We start from the raw sequence: 14371 nt of genomic DNA on the forward strand, positions 1-14371 counted from the left end.
GGCTCAAACAGAGCAAGCAAATACACCAAAAAATGACACCATGGGAAATAGAAAAGGAGGACTTGTGGCACCTTAGAGACTAACCAATTTATTTGAGCATAAGCTCAAATAGCTCCTTGGGGCTTCTAGGTAGACAGCTTCCTCTCCCAGAGGAACATTACTGGGATATTTTCTTGCATGTGTTACTGTAGGGGAAAAGCAAACAAACAAACCCAAACCCAGCCAGTGCTTTATTTTAACGAACAGGGTACACCAGGTGTCAGAAATAGCCTACAACCTTTTTGCTAGAATCCGTGGAAAGTATTGGGCAGAGACATTTTTAAAAGATTGTTGTCCAAATGCTGAGATTCTAAGGGGTGTTTGCCAAGACATAGAGGCTGCCCACTGACTGCAAACAGTGTTACTTATTGCTGCCCTTTCAGAAGGCAGCTAGCTGCTCCCCAACTCCTGCTGGAGAGTGCCTAGAGCAAAGGTTAGAGCAGCGTTGGAGAGAGAGAGGAAAATAAAAACAAGGAGAGGAGGATTTTGGACAGCAAGAAGAAAACCATCTGGAAAGTCCTCATTTCAGTGACACAAAGTGGGGAAAAGACACGAGTTTTTCCACCTTCTGAAGAAGCACATAGAAGAACTTTTGTAATGATTTAACACCATGCTTGTTGCTGCATCTTTGTGTGCAGGTAAAGACAATAACACATTAATATAGAATTAGATCTTTTGGGCAGGAACTGCCTTTCTGTTCTGTGTGTTAACAGTGCCCAGCTATCACAGTACACATAAATAACAACAATAGTACCAGAGATTCTGCTGTAATAACCACAAGTCTAATATTGCTCTTCTCATCTTGTTAGCCCAGCTAAACAGATAGGATTTGCCCCATCAGGGCTTGAGGATTAGAAAACTGCCCCTGTTGGACCAACAGAGGAGAGAATTCCAGAGTCCAGGGTCCACTAGACAATCAAACATTGGTCCTGAAACCCCCTAGACCAGTGGTCTCCAAACTTTTTTGATCGCACACCTATCAGTACAAAATTTTTGAGCACGTACCCCCAATATATGTATATTTATTTATGTATAAATTATATACATGTACTACTGTACTAATATACTGTGCAAATTATAAAACATTCACAAAAAATAGAAATGAAAAAACAATGAGATAAAGATGAAATAAACAATATTTAAAAAAATAGGTTTTATTTATTTATTAACTGCACACAAAGCCTTTTTGCTCTCACTAAAAAAATTATGATTAATATTTTTAGTGAGAGCAATGTGATTGAATATGCTTTATTAGTTTTGAAAATCTTGGTTTGACACTTTGTGATACAGCGGGCGCTCTGGGTGCAGTGCGGGGTCTGGGAGGGAGTTAGGGTGCGGGAGGGCGCTCAGGGTGGGGGTGAGGGAGGAGGCTCAGGGCTGGGGCAGGCAGGAGGTGCAGAGCACTTACCTGGGGCAGCTCTTGTTTGGTGCCGGGGGTGTGCAGGTGGCTCCGCGTGGCCACGATTCTGGGAGCTGTCCCCCCCCCCGGCAGACAGGGCCACCAGGAACGCAGGGGCTTTAGGGGCTTCAGGGCCCTGGGCTAAGGGGGCCCCGGCCTGCAGCTCTAAAGCCCCTTTCGGAATGCAGCCCTGTGTGCACAGGCCGGAGGACTCAGGAGGAACAGGGGCAGCCGCGCAGCCAGCGGCCGGAGAGAAGCGGCGCTTTGAAGGAGGAAAGAACCGCTTCTTTCTGGCCGCTGGCTGCACGGCTGCCCCGGCTCCTCCACGGGCTAGAGGACTCAGCCCCCCCACCCCCTTTTTTTCCCCCCTTCGGCGGTGCTCCTCCTGCCGCGCCCCCCAATCGATCGTCTTGCGCACCCCCCCATTTTGGAGACCACTGCCCTAGACAGTAACACACAGAGTCAGCAAAGCATTTAAGCATGTGAGTAATCCCACCCCTATTCAGCAAAGCACTTGAACACACATGTTGCAGCCATCCATTGGAGTCAACAGGACTTTGGCATGTGTTCAAGTGCTTTGCTGCCTAAATCAAGAGTTTACTGGCAGATGCATTGGCGCATAGTCAGAGAGGCAGTTTCTCTGAGAGCTAGTGAGAGACAAACCTGCAGCCAGACCAGGGCTGCTTACTCAGATACCGGAATTCACCCCTCCAACAGAGCCTGCAGTGACTCATCACTCAGGCATGCTGCAGCAGCCTATTCCAGGGCAGGGCCTGGGTCAGATAACTCCCAGGCACAGGTATTTCACTGACCCCACAGGAACGGCAAGTTAGTTTGTACAACAGAACTATTTGGCCAGGAACCCTCCTGCTGCCTCAGGGTGTTACAGACGCCCTAGGCTTTCAGCCTGCCCTTGATCCAGTTCTTGTTCTTGACCATGCCTTGTTCCAGCCCACTTCAGCCTTGCCCAGACCCAACTCAACTGTTCTTCAGCCCTGCACCTGCCTCCTGACCCTTGGACTGACTGCCACCCAGCTTTGACCTTTGGCCTGCATCTGGACTCCAACTAAGATCTTGATTTGGCTTGTCTGCGGGCTGTGATCTCAGTTCTGACCCAGAGCTTATCCCCATACCTCAATTTCAGTACTGCCCTCTGCCAAGTCCTGACTCTACAGCTGGCTTTGACCCTTGTACCTGTTCTTGACTCCAGCTCTGACCACCAGGACTGACTGCCTTGAAGCCAGAGCCTGACAGGTAGGACCAAAACCATAAAGGTCAATAGCAATGCCCGGAACTATACCCACAAGTGAATTAGAGGCCAGTGCATTAGTGGAGCACTAGAATAATGTGTTTGTCAAGTAGTCAGATCACTTCCTTGTCCACCAGGTGAAGCTTCTGTCTGGTGGGCCCAAAGGGTGGCCCAGCATGGAGATCTCTAGAATGGAGATCACAAATGAATAGGTGTGGTTAGCTGCACACCAGGGAGAGACTACTAATAGACCCTACCTTGCCTAGCTACAAGGGATAGACAAACCCAGTGGGACCAAGAACCCCCGAATTGTAGCTGCAGCTGGAGCTCAAATCCAACTCAAAGTGGAGCTTTTCAGAGGGTCAGAAAAGTACAGTTACTGCTTTGTTTTTCATTTTTGTGCTGCCAGGTTCACAGCGGTGCCAAAGCAACATGAGAGGGGCTGTTCTCCAGGTTCTTCCAGCCCAGCCAGAAGCCGGAAGGAGCAGCCATCTCACACCATAGGGTGCTCTTGTGAAATTGACACCTCTGTTGTGCAGGCTCATTATTTCCAGAGGAACCTGCAAGCTTTCAGGTGCTTATCTGACCCAGAACTGTATGTCTGAGGATCTTCAAAGCTGCTTCAAGGCTACAGATGCCCAGCGGTCATTAAAAATTAATAAGAAATGGGTATCCAATCCATTGGACAGCTTTGAAAGCCACTGCCTGGACCTGTAGGTGGTTCTCCTGTCACTAATACTTTCTCAGCATTCATCCGTTTGTCTGGCAGTGGCACTGGACTGGCTGCAGGAGGGTTGATTAGAAGCCTATTTAGAACAGTACTGGGCCTGAACCAATCTGAACATCCCCTCAACACCAGGGGTATTTGATTCTGGTTCTAAGCCCAGCTCTAATTTGTAATGACATTCCCTTTTCATAAGGTGTGTAGATGTGAATGAATACGCAAGGCGAAGAGACCACAGCTCCATAACTGTGATGCGGTGTGTATCTTGACTGACTTCCTGTCTGTGTATAAAGATAATAGCCTCGAGGAGGAGCATTAAAATTCACAATTTGCTTCTTTAGCAATTAAAAAAACCAAAAACTTTAAATTTCAAATCAAAATTATTTTTCATACCAGAGCTTTAAAAGACCTTATAAATTTAGATGCAATTGGCTTCTCATGAAAACAAAAGACCTTGGGGCTTAGTTCTTTGCTGAGAGCAGAGAAAGTGCCAATGTAGGAATGGGAGAACATTCAAATGTGCTAGCCTCTGACAGCTTTATAGCCTGGGACACAATGGGCAGAGCCTCAATACTGATGAGTCTAATTTAGGCTGCTCTGGCACCCGCCCCCTACTGCTCTAGTGAACATTAGTGCTGTCTTCTTCAATTCTTCTCTTCAGCTCTACAGAACAAATCGACATATCAGTCACAGTGGCTCCATTCAGGAGGCCCGGACACACCTTTGTGATACTCTGTGAAGAAAAGCTGCTGCTTAGCAAAACAAAAGGAGTCTCATAATCTACTTATTGTGCCTCAGTAGGATTGCGGGCGCCCTCTTCTAATGGGAAAGTTATAGGATCAGGCAGCCATTGCACTTCAAGGTTACCATTCTGGGTAATAAAGACATTTTTTCCCCTGTTCATGTCCAAGCATGACAAGACATACCAGCCCTCTCCCAAGAAGCCGCCTGACATCTTTATTGTTCTACCTTCTTTACTAAAGTTTTCGTTTTTTGTGCAATTTCTTAAAATCATCATCATCCAATAAAATATAACTTTCTAATGCCACACAAGAGGCATATTTTGCTATCACTTTCATTTTGATTTATTTCATTCTGTGTTTTGGAAGATCAGATGTTGTAAAAGGGAAACCCACTGTAGCTGAACACGATCTTAGCACATTTTCAAAGGGGGACTCTGGTCAGATCTTATCAAGGATAGTTTATATAAATCCTAGCCTAGGTTAATTCAGAAAATATGCAGCTGTTGCCACAGCTGTAAACCACACAATGTTATCATGCTACTGATACATGGGTTCTTAGATACCATGACAGTCTCTGGCTGATATGCTCATATCAACCTTTGATGCCAAAACACGTGTAAATTCTCCTTAGACTTGGAAATTGACTTTATTTTCTCAGCGCTGTTTAAAAAAGATACTGTTCAGAGAGTGATTTGTCACTATGGTTGCAGTTTCTCTTTCCTAGGGGTGCGGGAATCCTGTTGCATGTTACAGATGTCATTTACAAAATGTTTTTAAAAATAATTCTGATTCATTTTTAAGGAAACATATTAAATGGATTTGCAGAACTTTAAAAAAAGTACTTGGCTAACTCTGGAAACTGCACAGACAAGGACCTAAATAAAGTAAATAGTAGTTAAGTATCCAGGGTTACACTGCAGGAATCATTTACCAAGTGCTGAATATTTGACTTAGGTTTCACGTGTAAGAGAATAATAATGGATCATATTGTGCCATCAATTTTTAAGCAAATTAGAATTCCTCAAATGAAACCAATGGGGAGTTTGCTAAAAATCAATGGCACTATATGGATAGCACGATTTCAAAGCTAACTTTACTCAGGCAAAACTCCCATTGACTAAACCTCAGAACGCCAAATCATGTGAGGTGGAAAAGAGTTATAGTGGCTTAGAGTGATCGCTTCACTCATCACTAAGATACCCCTAGCTCTAGCAAAAAGCACAAATTATCAAATGGCTCACAATAATACTACACATCAGTTTAGCCCTGGGATTGAAAAATACCATTTCTAATGGAAGGTATGTGTTGAATTTTCAGCGGGTATAATATAATCCCCTGGTTTGTCCAGGATAAACCTACTCTTTATAAACACCTGCCATCTCCCTTAATGTCCCCATGCTTATAAAAAATTGCTGTGAATTCTTCAATGACCACAAGTGGCCGATACCTTAGTCTTATGTCTCATCCAAAATCTGTCTTAGATTGCAAGCTTGTTTGGGCAGGCACCACATCCTTGTATGTGTTTGTACAGTCCCTAGCACTATGGGTTCCCAGGCCTGACTGGGGGCGCTGGGCACTACTGCAATATAAGCATTAAATAATAATGATACTAATTTAGTCTGCAAATATTTTGAAGGAGCTCACATTTTTTATTTCACACATCTCCAAAGTGCATTTGCATTCATATGCACACGCTCTTGTGCCTTTAGTAAACCAGATGCAATACGGATGGATGCCACATGAGTATGTAGTTTCGGATTTCTTGGAGTTATCTAGCCCCAGCATAGAGCAGAATGAGGCCTGCACCAAAGCTCCAGATCTGAAGATTCTCAAACATCAGGAGATTCAGATATTTATGCCTGGGACCCCTGTCCCTATCTCCTCTACTCTCCTCACCTTTTCACATATTTTTCTGCATCTTAAAAAGCAAAGCGTAATGATAAGAATAACAGAGAGCAAAAGACTGAGATGTCCTTAACATGGTCCCTGCTAGTACCTGTTAAGTTATTGATTTCAGGTAGAGCTGGTTGGAATCTTTTTGCAGAAATGCAATTTTGTCAAAATACTCTGTTCCACTGAAACAGAAACGTTTTCTGGAGATATTTTGATTTGAACAAACACTTAATTGAAAAAGTTTCTCTGGGTCAGAAAGAGAGCAAGAAACTGAGTGTGGTATGTGGGAGATCTAGGTTCAAGTCCTTGCTCTGTGTGGGTCTCCCATATCCCACATACTTTGAAAGTAGAATGAAAATAAATTTTAAAACCTCAGAAGTTGCTGTGAAATAGAATTGTCATTCTTGGGTCAGCTCTAATTTCCCATACAGCGAGCATGTATCTCTGTAAGATGCATCAGGTCTAAGAACAAGGACAACAGAGTTGATCTTTATGGATGTGCAAGAAGCAATGAAGTACATTACTTGTGTTTGTTTATAAACCATGTATGGTAGTGGAACAGGGGGTTAGTAGGGGTTAATGCCTGCATGTAAACTTGTACATGCATGGGGAGGGTGGAGCAGCTGCCATGGTGCCTGGGATTGGGATGGAGAGCAGGTAGGAAGCACTAGGACCCTCCTTTCCTGGCTGCCAGCTGAGTCTTAGTAGCTCCCTGTGCTATCCCTCTGCCTGCCCTGAAACCAGCACAGTTGCAGCAGAAATAGCTAGTGTGAAAGTGTAGGTTGTAAAAATGTTGGAAGAAACTTCTCTTTTGGATGAACCAGATATATTTTTGTATCTTGTATTTTTAAAGCAAGATTGGATGTTCTTCTAAAATATATTCTCTAGGAATTATTTTGGTAAAATTCTGTGGCCTGTGTTACACTGGAGGTCAGATTAGATGATCACAATGTCCCTTGCAGACTTGGAGACTATGAATCTATTTCACAGGACTCGGGGAAATAAGAATTCTTCGCAGTTATTGCTAATATTTCCTGTGAGGAGACCAAATTGCTTGGAAAGAAAAAGTTTCTCATAGGCTTCTTATAAACATGTCATTCTGGGTACATCAGCACACTGTCACTTTCTAGGAAAGCAAAATACACGGGGAAGCACAAGCCCAACCAAAAATCAAGCCAAGCTACCCTGGTACTAAGAAACCAGCACATCAAATGAACCTGGATTTATGCCATTTTTCTTAATCTGTTTATGGGAGGCAACAAATGTCCATTTTCTCTAACAAATCAGCAGCTTTGAAACCTCTTTGTAAACAAAGCTAAAGTCAAGTGCATTTGTAATCCATGTTATTGTCACAGACAGCAAATGGAGAGAAAGCATTGGGATTGCTGCCTACACACTAAGAGAACACAAACCCTGGGTGCATTTATAGCCCAATAATTGCTTGCTTGTGTAAAGTAATGATGTCTCTGTTTGGCTTTTAGGCCAATTAGCAGGGTAAAGGTGGTAAAACCACCCAGGTAATTAGGCTAATGACTATAAAGCACTGACACTAAGTGTAAAATCTCTAGCCTTTTTGACACCACACTTTTATGGCACTGAGGGTAGCATTATTTTGATGTGTGAGATCTCCTTTGCTTTTGTATCCTTTATGGCTGCTGCAGCTGCATGATCTGACATATGTAGCTCATACAGCACGGGTGATCCTGGCTTTACATCAAAAATTATTAATGTATGTTCTCTCTGCTAATTATTTCTTGCATCTCACTCTCTTTCGCTTTATTAATGCAAAGGGATTTGCCCATAATTCTTTCCAGTGGTTAAAAAATAAAACAGGCTGAAGACAATGTTGTTCCTATAACAGCAGGAGCTTCATTACTTTATAAATGTTACCAGATGAGATGAGTGGAGATTCACTCTTAATAGCAGACGGCACCATGGATCATGCCTAATGACAGTCATGATGCCAGAGCAGCGTTTGGTGAACTAACTGAGGAAAAGCTGGCTGCTTTGCTACTAGCACTGAAGACATTCCCTGATGTACTTAAAGAGACAGTCAAGTTTGGGAAGCCCACAATTTGACCTACAGTAATTTTTACCCTTACGCCCTCTTTGCAAAACCAAAGCAATTCCTTTCGATGAGGTTTCTCCTAAAAGAAGGGCTTATTTCATTTGCTAGTTCTTTTTGCTGAAACATATCCTTTTTTGCTAAGGCCAGCCTGGTCTACATGTGGAAGGCTTTGCCAATATTGCTATACCAGTTTGTTTTGGCAACAAAGTGCTCCTAGTATGGACACCGCTTATACCTGCCAAAACTGCACGCTTCTTGCCGCTGTTTATTCCCTCCCCCCGCCCCCAAGTAACACAAACTAGAGAAGCTAAAATAAGTTTTGCTGGTAGAAATGCACCTACACTAGGGACTTTTGCTGGCTATGTCAGTGAGGGTTCACACCGCTAACTGACACAGCTCTGCCAACAAAAGTCTGTAGTATAGATCTGGCTTAAAAGCAAAACAAAACTCAATGACTGATAGCAGCACAACAGGGACTAAGGAAGAATATGCTGCAGCTACTAACCCCACTGACTCTGTTGTTATTTACACCTGTGTCAATCAGGAGTGATGCCACTGAATTAAATATACAAGTTATAGCAGACTACAGCTGGTATAAGTAAGATCAGAATTGACTGGCTGGGCCCTAATATGTCACCATTTTCTAACCTTCCTCCTGTGTAACCTGTATTCAAACAGCTCAAAACAATAATGTTATAACACATATATACTGCACCAGGCACAATGGCTGCATCTACACTAAATTGTTTGCAGTTGAACTCTTTGGACAGAACTGGTTTAAACACTATTCAGTGTGAACCAGCTGGCTAGAACCCTCACACTTTTGTTTCATGCTCACATTAGCACTGTTCTAAACTATTTCAATTGCAGGGCACTCTGGATACCTATACCACAGCTCCTGGCACAGATGTCAGAAACAGTGGATTCTAGGAAATGCCAAAAGGCCACTTGTGCATGGTAGTGGGCTAGCAGGACTACTTGAGCTATTTCAGCTCTATACTAGCAATAAATCGGCTCAGACTGAACTGGTTCTTAAACCTGCTCAAAGCTCATTCAAAGAGTTCTTAGAAAGCATGTAAACAGGTTGGGGTTCTTTTGTGTGTGGGCAGTTGTCCCTGAGAGTGGTTCTCTAGTGTAGGCAAAGATGAATTACGAGTGGTGTTTGAGTCTTAGCTTTGAATTTCTTCCTGATGTTTTGGGACTTCAGCCAAAGCCTCAATGTTACTGTTATGGAGGTATTTGTGTTTTCAAAAGATGGAAAAAAATACCTTATCTGACTAAAAAGGTCAGTAGGTAAGAAATCTCCCAGCTGGGCACCTCAGTCTGAGTGTTTCTCAGCATTGATGTTTAACCGAAGGTCCCTCTTTCTCCATACCCCTGTAGAAACAGCCTGTGGGCTCTGGTTTGCTCTCTTTCCCCAGGTTATCTCAGAAGGTTCTGTCTTATTTCATTCCTCTCAGATCAAAGGGAATGTTATCAATTCATGAAAGGTCCCCTTTCGATTCCTATCTCCCAGCACCTCCATCTCTCTCAAACCCTTCTCCAGAAGGAAGGAATTGTGAGGCACTCTAGTAAAAATCCTTTTGGGAAGATTCTTCCGCCCTGACACACTGAGGAGAAGCAGTTTAGTAAAGTTAACATCTCATCCCTCACAAAGAATGAAGGCTAAGGAGGAAATCTGTGCTCAGAAAGTGAAAGGTCTAGCTTCAGTTTCAAAACTGCCCAGAAATGTTGACCTGTTATGCAGGGCATAATCATTCCTTGTGGAACTTCATTGACTTCAGTGAAGTTCCACAAGGCACGGTTTTGACCCCCTGTCCTTAATTTGCACTGTGGAGAAGAAAGGAATAAAAGGCATAAAAATGTAAGTTAAAGACAGAGTGTCACCCTTTGCTTTGAATTTCCTGGCTTTTGTCAGGCTGAGTGCCGTCCTTCTAAAAGTTATTTGAATGCAGTTTTTGTATGGGGGAAACGTGTCTTCTCCCCCACCCCCTTTCACTGAATGTTTTGAAATGCACATTGCTTCCATAGTCTGCAGGTTAGGAGAGCGGTCTGAGCCAAACCGTCCTCCTATCAACTAGCTTCCTACCCCACCCCCACCACATTGCCTGATATTTTGAACAAACTTAGTTTAGTGATTAGAGCAGGGGAAGGAGAATCAGAACTGCTGGCTTTTATTTCTCATTCTGCCACTGACTTGCTTTGTCCTAGGGTAACTCACTTCACCTCTCTGTGCCCCGGTTAAATTGATATATTCATGCCAAGCTTGTGGGGCAGTTGTAATTCTTTCGTAATGTTTGTGGCCCTATATAATTAAACCCCATAAAACCCTTCTGAGCAGTAGGTCATCATCGTCTCCAGTTTACCTATTGGGAAACTGAGGCACAGAAGGTGGTGAAGGCCAAACATTTCAAAGATGGGTGCCGAAGTCAGGCACGCAGAGTATTCGGGAGACTAAATATGGATGAAAAAAGAAAAGGAGGACTTGTGGCACCTTAGAGACTAACCAATTTATTAGAGCATGAGCTTTCGTGAGCTACAGCTCACTTCCTCAGATGCATATCGTGGAAACTGCAGCAGGCTTTATATATACACAGAGAATATGAAATACACATATTCTCTGTGTATATATAAAGCCTGCTGCAGTTTCCACGATATGCATCTGAGGAAGTGAGCTGTAGCTCACGAAAGCTCATGCTCTAATAAATTGGTTAGTCTCTAAGGTGCCACAAGTCCTCCTTTTCTTTTTGCGAATACAGACTAACACGGCTGTTACTCTGAAACCTGTAAATATGGATGTAAGTTATGGCCTGATTTTTTAAGAAATACTAAGCGATGCGCTGCTCTCATTGACTTCACTAATTGCATGTACTTAGCCTCTCTGAAAAATCAAGCTACTTACAGTATTTAATAGGTATGATGGTTTCTAACTTAGGCACCCAAGTTTGAAAATTCGGGTTTAGATGACTTGCCCATGGCTACATGGTGAAACAGGGTGAGAATTCAGGAGTTCCTGCCATCCAGTCCTACTAGAGTAGTGGTTTTCAAACTTTTTTTCTGGTGACCCAATTGAAGAAAATTGTTGATGCCTGTGACCCAGTGGAGCTGGGGATGAGGGGTTTGGGGTGTGGGAGGGGCTCAGGGCTGGGACAGAGGGTTGGGGTGCAGGGGGTGAGGGCAGCAGGGTAGGGCTGGGGATGAGGGGTTTGGGGTGCAGGAGGGGGCTCTGGGTTTGGGGGCGCTGGGGCAGAGGGTTGGGGTTCAGGAAGGGGTCAGAGCTCTGGGCTGGGGTGCAGACTCTGGGGTGGGGCCAGGGATGAGGGGTTTGGGGTGCAGGAAGGGGCTCCAGGTTTGAGGGGGGGGCTCAGGTCTGGGGCAAGGGATTGGGGGTTGGGGCGCGGGCTTTCCTTCAGCGGCTCCTGGTCAGCAGCGCAGCCGGGGTGAAGAAGCAAGCTTCCCGCCTGTCCTGGCACCGCAAACCATGCTGCGCCCCAGAAGCGGCCAGCAGCAGGTCCGGCTCCTAGGCGGAGGCATGCAAACACTGCCCCCCTCCCAAGCTCCCATTGGCCGGGAACCGGCCAATGGGATTGCGGAGCCAGTGCTCAGGGTGGGGGCAGAGCATGGAGCCGTGTGCGCACCCCCCTGCCTAGGAGCTGGACCTGCTGCTGGCTGCTTCCGGGATGCAGCACAGTGTCAGAACAGGTAGGAACTAACCTGCCTTAGCTGGGCAGCACTGCCAACGGGACTTTTAATGGCCTGGGCGACAGTGCTGATCAGAGCCGCCGCGACCCAGTGCCTTACATTCCGTGACCCAGTACAGAGGCGCGACCCACAGTTTGAAAACCACTCTACTAGATCATGCTGCTTCCCTAAGGGCCTGCTTTCCCTCTTACTTTTGGTAGTGTAAAGAAACAATGAGACAATATTCGTCAGCACGACAGGCAGCGGTCTCTGCACGCTAGCAGCCAGACCATTATGAAGCGGTTTTTTGTAAGCATCGCAAAAAGTCCAGTTTTGAAGGGGGGATTTGAAGGAAGCTAATGAGTTAGTTTTGTAGGTGCTCACAGTGAACTCCTCCCAGGCACCAGGGCAGCATAGGACCAGTGCTGGACAAAACCAGAAAGCATGGAGGCAGGCAGATTTATTCTGAATGTAATTGTGCCTTTACAAAGCTCAGGAAAGGTTTGATTTGTTCACAGGCTCGGGCCAAAGTCCTTATTTATCTGCACAGGCCCACCCCACCCTCACGCCCTCATTTGAGTTTTTCAGATTGGCTTTGGCAAACCCTGACTAACCCCTGGAGCACTGTGAACGGTGACACAACTTATTCCTTGGTACAGAGTGTCTGCGGCTTGGTTTTAAGCACCAGATTAGCCACGGGAATAGCTGAGCTCCTATCCGGCTTGGGAAAACATACCCGGTTTCCATGCTAGCTGGCTTTGCCAGGCTCTCACGTCACTTGGAATGACTGGTGAGAGAAATCATTATTTAATTACAGGTTTCAGAGGAACAGCCGTGTTAGTCTGTATTCGCAAAAAGAAAAGGAGTACTTGTGGCACCTTAGAGACTAACCAATTTATTTGAGCATGAGCTTTCGTGAGCTACAGCTCATTTAATTATCTGGGAAGCCCTTGAAGACTAATCAGCAAAAAATTTCACTCCAGCAACAACAGCCAGCTCTCCAACGACGAGTCACAAAGACAGATATTAAAAGGGTGTTTTTTTTAATTAGCTAGTGTATTAACTGTGCTCTTTTCCCTTATAAAAATACAATATTGGTTTCTAGCAATGGTTCAGAAACACTCTAGGGACACTACAGTATGCGCTAGTGTTGTGCAGACTTACTATACTATTACTGTAGTACATTGAGAGGCAATTTTGTCGAGTGGATTGGGTTTGAGTCAGAGTCAGGAATCCCAGCCTTCTAATCCCTGTTGTACTTTGTGATTTTAGGTAACTTCTCTTCTCCCAGCCTCAGTTTCCCTTTCTGTAAAATGCAAATAATAATAATTACCTGCCCCACAGGAGAATTGAGAGGATCAGCGAGGTCATGACTCATGTTGGCAAAGCACTTGGGAGGTGTAATTTTCACCATCCTGGGTAAGGGCTTGATTCTCTATTGCCCTGCACCTTGTATCATCAGTTCCCCCAGTGCATAGGGAGTGTAAAATGCTGCTGAATCAGAGTGGCAGCATTTCAACCCCTCAGTTTGTGCTGGTGCAAATGACAACACAGGGGCTCAAGGTAATGGAGAATCAAGTCTTATGTAGATTAAACAAAAATAAGGGTTGGGCAGTGTGAACTGGAAATGGGCCTTTTCGCAAGAGTATGAGAGGTCAAGGAGAGACGGGAAAGAACACTCGCCCAGAGCAAGGGGTCAACAGCTGTCTGCTGCAAAGGCATGGCTGGTGGCTGTGAGTTTTCATGTCAGTCTGGAAAACCAGACACTGTTCTTCTAATCTCCAGGGAGCCATTCTGCTAAGATCATAGCTTCTAGCCTCAAGTGTGTCCATTTCTCAATGCATTATATCCTAGGCTTGTATTATGGGCCCAAGGCTGCATTGCATGTCTAACACAGGAAGCCTGTTTCTGGAGAGCGTGTGCAAATTCAATATCCTTACATCATAGATCAGTGGAGATGCTTCATGCTGGGATTACATCCTGGGAAACCTTCACATGTGCACACAATATATTAATGTTGCCAGAAGTGGGGTTTATCCAAACTTTATCCAATGAAGGGCAGCATTGACAACTCGCTGGGGGCTGATTTTAACTCATATAATGGAACAGATTGCAACTGCTTTCAGCCCCAAAAGACTACAGGCTCCAGAAAGGCACTTTTAGCTGAGTGAAGAGTGCTTTGATCCAGATGGAGTGTTGAATATGGAGAGTTGTACTTTGTACAGTCTGTCCTTCTGTATTTGAGGTGAGGGTGGCCACAGGCCATTCTGTAGGACTTGGCAGGCTGCATTTTATTTCACCCATAGGCCTCTCACTGGTTACCCTTGTGTCAGAACTTCCTTGCAGATTCTGAACTGATTTATGGCCTCAAAACATCGTTTAAACCTTATTGCAATGAAACCAGCTTGTAGTTAAATTCCAACTGACCTTGGTTCAGGTGGATATGTGGTGGGGATCAAGTGAGATTAAATGAAAGAGATGAAGTTTCCAACTCTGACCCATTTACCACAATGTAATTCTGGGGTAGTCCCACTGGCACTCCTGGATTTCCACCAGTGGGACAGAGACCAGAATA

This window comes from Lepidochelys kempii, chromosome 4 (genome assembly GCF_965140265.1).
Source record: "Lepidochelys kempii isolate rLepKem1 chromosome 4, rLepKem1.hap2, whole genome shotgun sequence".
NCBI lineage: Eukaryota > Metazoa > Chordata > Testudines > Cheloniidae > Lepidochelys > Lepidochelys kempii.